Raw genomic sequence first — 10,459 nt, forward strand, 5'->3', positions numbered from 1 at the left:
TCATTGCCAACAAACATGGCAAAGAAAGAGAACCTTGGGTGCAAAAACCAATGCCTTTCCCTGATAAGAAACACAAATCAAGGAAAGAGGAACACTTTAACCGGTTTTGTGAATGGATGAAACCTATGTACTTGCAAATTCGTTTGACTGATGCTATTAAATTGCCTCCTTATTCAAAGTATATGAAGGATATTGTTTCTAGCAAAAGGAAAATTCCTACTGAGGAAATTTCTACTACGCTTGCTAATTATTCCTTCAATGACAAAGTTCCAAAGAAGCTTGGAGATCCAGGTATACCTACAATTCCTTGCTCTATTAAAAATAGTTATGTTAAGACTGCTTTATGTGATTTAGGAGCCGGAGTTAGTGTCATGCCTTTTTCTCTTTATAGAAGACTTGATTTACAAAAGTTGATACCTACTGATATATCTTTGCAAATGGCTTATAAGTCCACTACTATTCATGTTGGTATATGTGAGGATGTTCCTGTTCAAGTTGCTCATAATTGTTTAATTTGAACTGACTTTGTTGTGCTAGAAATGCCCGAGGATGACAATATGTCTATTATTCTTGGGAGACCTTTTCTTAATACTACAGGAGCTATTATTGATTGCAATCAAGGCAAGGTTACTTTTAATGTTAATGACAAGGAGCATACCGTCTATTTTCCAAAGAAGATTAATGGGGCATATTGCCTAAATTCTAGTATCAATATTGAGACCATTCAAATTGCTCAAATACATGTGCCTATGTCAAAGCCTCATAAGGAGTGTGATATTATTATGATTGGAGATATTCCTATTCAAATTGAGGTAACTTGATTATTTTGTGAAAATGCAAGGTTTTACTTCATATAAAATTATTTTTGATGTCAAGACCTGATCAACCTTGCCAACAAAGTGATTTTGATGAATGAAACAATGCTTTCATAAGTGCCACTACTGTTTACTTTTCATATTAGAATGTTTTAGAGCTACTGGAAGTTTTATTTGGTTTGGTCTTTCATCGTTGTTTAAATATTTCCTGTGCTGAATCTTTTGTTTTAAAATCTGGAATTTGGTCAAAAATGAAGTTTCTCGGAAAATTCCATAAAGTTTACAAAAAAATTATTCATGAAATGAGGAGGATTGGGACCTGAGGCTGCTCAGGGGGCCCCCAGGCCGGCCATACATGGGCCAGGCGCGGGCACCCCCTGGCCACGCCTGCTATGTGTATGGGGCCATCCTGGCCCCACTCACTCATCCCTTCCACTCATTCCACTCTCTCTCCCGAAAAAACTCGTACCAGTTCGTTCTCACTCGCATTTTCGCCCGAGAGCTCAGGATTTCTCGATCTCCTTGCTCAGCCCAGATTTCTGTCTGAAATTTGGCACATTTGCTCTCCGGTATGTGACTCCTCCGCTCATCCAAGTAGAATTTTGTTTGGTGGAGTATATCTTGAGTATTTTGCCATCATAGGTGACAGGTTATGTGAGCTTGCATGCTTGATTTATGCTCTTAGAAGTAGTTTTGATGCATGTTTAGCCTTCCTACTTTTTGTTATAGTGATTCTACCTTGTTTAATTGTCTTAAAATAATTATCTTCTTCTACGACCTCTCGCTGGAACCTAACGACGAAGGATGAGAGATCCTGCGAACGGATGTGTTGCGCATGCGCGTGCGATTCCCCAGGGCGCTTCTGGCGTAACTTAGAGTTCTCCGCGCCGAGATGCGGAAGTTCCGCTCCCAGGGCCTTGTTGACCCTAATCCGAGATAGCTCATGTGTAAGCCGACGAAAAATGTTCAAATGTTACAGATCAGGCATATCAATACAAGGGATACCAGTGCATACGAGGTAAGTGAATCTCCGGGATCTCGCCAAACGACCGCGGTTGGTCCAATGCCACCACATCTTCTCCGAGATTGACTAACTCCTTTACATCATCTTATGCTCTGAGCTTGACCATCTCCTTTACATCATCTTCTCCTGCGAGCTTGATCATCTGCCTCACATCATCTTCTCCGGCGATATCGACCCTCTCCTGCGGAACATAACAGATATAAGTCCAAGTATTACTAGCAAAATGAAGGTAATTAAAAGAGGTGTAGTAACCCTTGTGTCCTGGCTCATCAACGGCGGGGACGATAAGCCCACATCGTCTCCTCCGAGATCTCCCTTCGCAGGCAGGATTGTTAGAGACAGTGTACTTCTGGTAGTAGTATTTTATGCGTGGGGCGCCAGGGGGTAGAGAAGCTAGGACTGCATCTTCTCCTCCGAGCTCTTCCTTGGTAGAGATGACAAATGAAACGAGAAGTGGGGGGCGTAAAGGTATAAAAATGGCGGACGGCCACCCCGCCTCGGCCCTCCAAGGCTTTTTTTTGCCTTACTAAACTAAAAACCCTATTTTGCGTCTCACACGTCTGCCCTCAGAGGGCTACAGGGTCCCATGCGTGCAGGTACCATATCAGTGAGCACAAGTCAAGTGCGGTAGGTACGCAAACTTCCAACAATCTTCTTTGTCAAGTGAAGACACGTCGTCAAGACTCTCTCTCTCTCCCCCCTTTTGTCACTGAAAGAAAAATAGACGGGCGTGTAGCCTGCACTTCAGGGGGGGCGATTTTGACAAAAGTAACCCTTTTGGCGAAGAAAAGCACAGAATGAGCCACACAAAAAGGTTAGTCCAGTGAAATAGATTGCCTAGAGGGCCAGTTTGTGCTTTTCTTTGCCAAAAGGGTTATTTCTGTCAAAATCGCCGCACTGCAGGTTTGCAGCACTGAAAAACCATGCGTGCTAGTCAACTTCACTTCCCGGAAAGGTTGAAGCATTTCCAGTACGCTAAAGTTTGGTTTTCTGCATTTTTTTCACGAGGTAAATTAGAAACTCTTTAGGCATTATTTTACACGCAAAAAATGATAAACCATCACCGATTTGTTGGACCATTACTTTTCACGCAAAAAATGATAAACCATCACCCATTTGTTGTAGCCATTACTTTTCACGCAAAAAATGATAAACCATCACCGATTTGTTGTAGCCATTACTTTTCATGCAAAAAATGATAAACCATCAGCCATTTCTTGGAGCCATTACTTTTCACGCAAAAATGATAAACCATCACCGATTTGTTGTAGCCATTACTTTTCACGCAAAAAATGTTAAACCATCACCGATTTCTTGTAGCCATCCCTCCGGTCTTATTTAGTTGACTCAAATTTAGTATAAAGTTGTACTGAATCCGAGTCAATTAAAAGAGACCGGAGGGAGTACTTTTCACGCTAAAAACGATAAACAATCACCGATTTCTTGTAGCCATTACCGTAAAATGATAAACTATCACGAATTACCATTTCTTTTAGGCATTACTTTTCACGGTAAAATGATAAATTATATCGCGAAGTTCCATTTCCGTCAAGATAGTCCGCATTACTTTTTTGTTGAGATATAAACCCCCACAACGGCCATCTCCTCCTTAATTTATTGTGTAAACCCCCCACAACGATCACCTCCTCCTTAATTTATTGTGTGAACCCCTACAACGGTCCTCTCTCCCTTATAAACAACCACAATGGCCATCCCTTGTGTCAATAGGTTCTACCACTCTCTTCTTCATTCACATACACTTGATCCATTCGCATGGCTTCCACGTCTCGAACGCCGACCAGAAGGGGAAGGGGACGGGGTGATGGATCATCATCATTGCCACCACCACCGTCAACACTGCCTTTGATCATAGAGGAGTTCTTCATCGTCGTCTATGAAGACCCTTTGGTCAAGAAGGTACGTACGCGTTCCCACATATATGATGCATGTGATTAATTATGGGCATGTTCAAAAAAACCTTTAATTTCAAACGATCAGCGCTCGATCTCTCTGCAGGCTCTCCCAAAAAAATTTGTGGACTATCTTGACGGCCAGGAGCCAGCTAAGGTGTATCTGCGAGCAGCTGACTGCGGTCCTCGTCTCTGGATCATAGAGGTCCTATTTGACGGACAAGGCTGGATGTACCTCGATAAGGGCTGGGAGAATTTCTCCATAGCGCACGGTGTGGATTTCGGCTGCTTCGTACACTTCAAATATGAAGGCAATGATGTGCTCACAGTGAAGGTGTTCGACGGAACAATGTGCAGGAAGTACTACTACTCGGACGACGAAGATACTGACGATGAAAGCGACGACGACGTGAAGCCATGCATCCATCCCCTTTAGATTAGGGGATTGTGACCAAGAATATATATGTAGCTTCGTATGCATCGATTTAGAGATCTAGCTATTTTCTATATATTATGCATGCGAAATATAATATCGAAATTTCCACCATGATTCGAGCACCACAACCTCCAAACGATGTCGATGCCGATGCCGATATCGACATGGTCAGAACGGCTATGCTTGCCGCCACTGCTAGGTCACCGTCGGGATGCACCATGTTTAGCATAATATTCACTTTAGATTAAGTTGCAAAAATACACGGAAGGAGATGAAGGGAGAGAAGTGAGGGGGCCCTCTTATTTATGGTATCTGACCTTTTTCGGGTCATGTTGACTGTTGTTCAGGGTTTGTCAATGCGCAGGAGGTGCGAGCGAGCGAGCGAGGCCGATAATGAGAGAGATGTTTTTTCTGTTTTTGAGAGAGAGAGGGACAACCGAAGGATACTGAAGGACTCAGACTTCCAATACGCACCAGAGCACAGTTTACAACAAGACACGGAATAAACAGGAAATTTCATCTAAATCCCTAACTTTTACATGGAAGACCCCACATTGAAAGCAAGAAATGCGATCAGGTCCTTAACAGCAACCGCCTAGATTGATCCTCGTCGCAGCCGGGGACGAACCACTTAGCGCGACCAAATCGCCAAGGCTACAGTGCGTGCACACCATGGCCTCCGAGCTGAGCTAGAAATGCCCTGCCAAAATCGGCAGCCAGCGGAGGTGGATAACTGGATAGAGAGAGGGAGAGAGAGGGGGAGTCTTGATGCGTCTTCTCTTGACAAAGAAGATGGGAGTTTGCCTACCTACCGCACATGACTTGTGCTCACTGAAGTGTGGGACCTCACGCATGGGAACCACACGTAAGTGACAGACCTGTTGGTGTAATAACTCGGGTGATCATTATACTGTATTAGTACAAAGTTTCCTATGTGGATTCAAGGGTAGGAAAGCCAAGTTAACTCATTTACATGACATTATTTTTTCCATGAAGCCAAGTTAACTCATCTATCAATTGGTACAATTTGGTTATATTCGAAATTTTACTTGAAATTTTTTGGTCATGCCATTTTACTACTCGTCTAACACTTTTTCCGCGCGTGAAGGGAGGGGGTGGGCAGTATGCTACGCTGAATTTGTGTGACCCCCAAAAACTAGCAAATACGAGAGAGGCATCCAAAGAAACACACTCGTCCCCTACCCTAAATTTGAAATCAAGCCAAACAAAAAAGGCAATCGAAAAGCATGGATTGTTCATCTTTTTCTATATAGTTAGGTTTATGGTTTAGGGTTTATAGAGATGCACATTTTTTCATTTCACATTTGTGATGTACAATAATACATAGGTAAGATAACAAGCATGACATTTGTTAGAATAACCTTTAACGTGTTCTCTCACCTTTAGATTCAAATGGGCATAAACATCCAGAAAAAGTCAAAAAAAATGAAAAACCAAAGCACATAGTCTTCTTATGTCATATAGTAAAAATTGAAGTTAATAAACAAGGTCTAGACATACTCAAACCAGACAAATCATGTATCTACACCTAACCCTAAACTTTGTCTTATGAAGTCAAGCATGAAGAGAAATGGTTTTGGGTTTCAAACATGGAAAATTCAAGAACCCCCCAAAAGCTTCATTTTAGAGTGACTAAGAAGGATCCAGGCTTACCTTTTCATTTTCATGTTTTATACTTGTTTAAATCCTGGTCAAAACTAGCTAGGATTTGACCAAGATTCAAATGGGCATAAAAAATAAAAATAAAATCACATAGCCTTTTTATGTCATATAATGAGCATTTAAGTTGATAAACATGGTCTAGACGTATTAAAACTGGAAAATTCATGTATCTATACCCTGGCCCTAACCCTAAACTCTGTCTTATGAAGTCAAGCATGACGAGAAGTGGTTTTGGGTTTCAAACATGCAAATTTCAAAAACCTCCCAAAAATTTCATCTTGGAGTGACTAAGAAGGATCCATGCTTACCTTTTCATTTTCATGTTTTAAATTAACTTGTTTAAATCTTGGTCAAACCTAGGATTTTACCAAGATTCAAATGGGCATAAACATTCAGAAAAAACAAAAAATGAAAAACCAACGCGCATATAGTCTTCGTATGTCATATAGTAATCATTCAAGTTGATAAACAAGCAGCATGTCTAGACATATTCAAACCCGACAAATCATGTATCTACCCCCTAATTAGGCCTAAACTCTGTCTTATGAAGTCAACCATGAAGAGAAGTGGTTTTGGGTTTCAAACATTGAGATTTCAAGAACCCCCCAAAAGCTTCATTTTAGAATGACTAAGAAGGATCCAGGCTTACCTTTTCATTTTCATGTTAAACTTGTTTAAATCTTGGTCAAACCTTGGATTTGACCAAGATTCAAATGGGCATAAACATTTAGAAAAAATCAAAAAATGAAAAACCAAAGCACATAGCCTTCTTATGTCATATATAATATATAGTAAGCATTCAAGTTGATGAATAAGGTCTAGACATATTCAAAACAGAAAAGCATGTATCTACCCCCTAACAATTAACTATATCTTATGAAGTCAAGCATGAAGAGAAGTGGTTTTGGGTTTCAAACATGGAAATTTCAAAAACTTCCCAAAAGCTTAATTTTAGAGTGACTAAGAAGGATCCAATCTTACCTTTTCATTTTCATGTTTTCAGCTTGTTTAAATATTGGTCAAACCTAGGATTTGATCAAGATTCATATGGGCATAAAAATTCAAAAAAAATCAAAAAATGAAAAACTAATGCAAGTACATATAGTATTCTTAGGTCATATAGTAAGCATTCAAGTTGATAAACAAGCATGTCTAGACATATTCAATCCACACAAATCATGTATCAAACCCCTAACCCTAAACTTTGTCTTATGAAGTCAAGCATGAAGAGAAGTGGTTTTGGGTTTCAATTAAACATGGAAATTTCAAGAACCCTCCAAAAGCTTCATTTTAGAGTGACTAAGAAGGATCCAGGCTTACCTTTTCATTTTTATGTTTAAAACTTGTTTAAATCCTGGTCAAAACTAGCTTGGACTTGACCAAGATTCAAATGGGCATAAAAAATAAAAATAAAAGCACATAGCCTTTTTATGTCATATAATGAGCATTCAAGTTGATAAACATGGTATAGACATATTAAAACTAGAAAATTCATGTATCTATACCCTGGCCCTAACCCTAAACTCTGTCTTATGAAGTCAAGCATGAAGAGAAGTGGTTTTGGGTTTCAAACATGGAAATTTCAAAAACCTCCCAAAAACATCATCTTGGAGTGACTAAGAAGGATCCATGCTTACCTTTTCATTTTCATGTATTAAATTAACTTGTTTAAATCTTGGTCAAACCTAGGATTTGACCAAGATTCAAATGGGCATAAAAATTCAGAAAAAAAACAAAAATGAAAAACCAACGCACATATAGTCTTCTTATGTCATATAGTAAGCATTCAAGTTGATAAACATGGTCTAGACATATTAAAACTAGAAAATTCATGTATCTCTACCCTGGCCCTAACCTTAAACTTTGTCTTATGAAGTCAAGCATGAAGAGAAGTGGTTTTGGGTTTCAAACATGGAAATTTCAAAAACATCCCAAAAACTTCATCTTGGAGTGACTAAGAAGGATCCATGCTTACCTTTTCATTTTCATGCTTTAAATTAACTTGTTTAAATCTTGGTCAAACCTAGGATTTGACCAAGATTCAAATGGGCATAAACATTCAGAAAAAAAAGAAAAAATGAAAAACCAACGCACATATATTCTTCTTTTGTCATATAATAAGCATTCAAGTTGATCAACAAGCAGCATGTCTATACATATTCAAACCCGACAAATCATGTATCTACCCCCTAACCCTAACCTCTGTCTTATGAAGTCAACCGTGAAGAGAAGTGGTTTTGGGTTTCAAACATTGAGATTTCAAGAACCCCCCAAAAGCTTCATTTTAGAATGACTAAGAAGGATCCATGCTTACCTTTTCATTTTCATGTTTTAAATTTGTTTAAATCTTGGTCAAACCTAGGATTTGACCAAGATTCAAATGGGCATAAACATTCAGAAAAAATCAAAAAATGAAAAACCAAAGCACATAGCCTTCTTATGTCATATATAATATATAGTAAGCATTCAAGTTGATGAACAAGGTCTAGACATATTCAAAACAGGAAAAAAGCATGTATCTACCCCCTAACCCTTAACTATGTCTTATGAAGTCAAGCATGAAGAGAAGTGGTTTTGGGTTTCAAACATGGAAATTTCAAAAACTTCCCGAAAGCTTAATTTTAGAGTGACTAAGAAGGATCTAAGCTTACCTTTTCATTATCAGGATTTATGCTTGTTTAAATCTTGGTCAAACATAGGATTTGACCAAGATTCAAATGGGCAAAAACATTCAGAAAAAATAAAAAATAAAAAACCAACGCACATATAGTCTTCTTATGTCATATAGTAAGCATTCAAGTTGATAAACAAGCATGTCTAGACATATTCAAACCCGAAAAATCATGTATCTACCCCCTAAAACCCTAAACTAGCTTTGTCTTATGAAGTCAAGCATGAAGAGAAATGGTTTTGGGTTTCAAACATGGAAATTTCAAGAACCCCCCAAAGCTTCATTATAGAGTGACTAAAAGAAGGATCCAGGCTTACCTTTTCATTTTCATGTTTTAAACTTGTTTAAATCTTGGTCAAACCTAGGATTGGACCAAGACTCAAATGGCCATAAAAATTCAAAAAACATCAAAAAAATGAAAAACCAAAGCACATAGCCTTCTTATGTCATATATGGTAAGCATTCAACTTGATGAACATGGCCGGTTTAGACATATTCATAACATAAAAAGCATGTATATATCTACCCCCTAACGCTTAACTCTGTCTTAATTATGAAGTCAAGCATGAAGAGAAGTGGTTTTTGGGTTTCAGACATGGAAATTTCAAAAGCTTCCCAAAAGCTTAATTTTAGAGTGACTAAGAAGCATCCAAGCTTACCTTTTCAATTTCAGGTTTTAAGCTTGTTTAAATATTGGTCAAACCTATGGGATTTGACCAAGATTCAAATGGGCATAAAAATTCAGGGAAAATAAAAAAAATGAAAAACCAAAGCACATAGTCTTCTTACGTCATATATATATAGTAAGCATATCCAAGTAGATAAACAAGGTCTAGACATATTCAAAACAGACAAATCATGTATCTACCCCTAACCCTAAACTGTGTCTTATGAAGTCAAGCATGAAGTGAAGTGGTTTTGGGTTTCAAACATGGCAAGATGCACCACCATGCCCAATTTGGGCGCATTGTAACAAACTATGCCACAAATATGGCCATAACTATATGTAATTTGTTGGCTTGAAAACCATGAATCTTCATACACGCAATAGTCCGTCTTGTGAAGACATTTTGTTTTTTTACTACCCTATCACAGGTTTCTGTGTATAGTAAGTAATACGTATCTAAATATGATTTTTGGGGACTTATAGGACGAAGTTATAACACACCTACATTTCAAATTGGAATTACTTTCAATAAATCAACATAAAGTCATTTAAATGTGTGAAACTAGCTAGAAAGCACTAAAAACATGAAGAGTTGGGAATTTTCACTAATATGTGGCCTAATTTATCTTAAAAATGTAGAGGCGCCATTTTGAACCGTATCTTATGTACCACATTCACAAAATAAACCTATTTTGTCATCTAGAAAATAAAAAATGATTTTTTTATACCGAAAAGTTGAAAAGTCTAGTCAGCAACATTGTTGGGAATGGCAAGTTGCACGACCATGCCCAATTGGGGCACATTATAACAAACTATGCCACAAATATGGCCAGAAATATGCCATTTGTTGGCTTGAAAACCATGAATCTTCATACATGATAGTCCGTTTTGTGAAGACATTTTTTTTTACTACCCTATCACAGGTTTCTTATTTTCCCTGTCAACTAGTAAACCTATAAGCACTCAATGCGGAAGGGTTTCATTTTTGAGGTTTTCTTCATTTTCATATATTTATTTCAAAACCAGGTAAAAATGGTTAACATGATTATCCATGCAAAGGGGTCGAATATTTCTAGGCAGCACATGTGTTTGCCCGTCCAGTGAAACTCGGAGGAAGAGGGATCAGATGGAAGGATAAGAAGGGAGAAAAGTGAGGGGGCCTCTTATTTATGGTGTCTGACCTTTTTCGGGCCATGTTGACTGCTGTTCAGGGTTTGTCAGTGCGCAGGAGGTGCGAGCGAGCGAGGCCGATA

This window comes from Lolium perenne, chromosome 1, assembly GCF_019359855.2.
Source record: "Lolium perenne isolate Kyuss_39 chromosome 1, Kyuss_2.0, whole genome shotgun sequence".
Classification (NCBI taxonomy): Eukaryota; Viridiplantae; Streptophyta; class Magnoliopsida; order Poales; family Poaceae; genus Lolium; species Lolium perenne.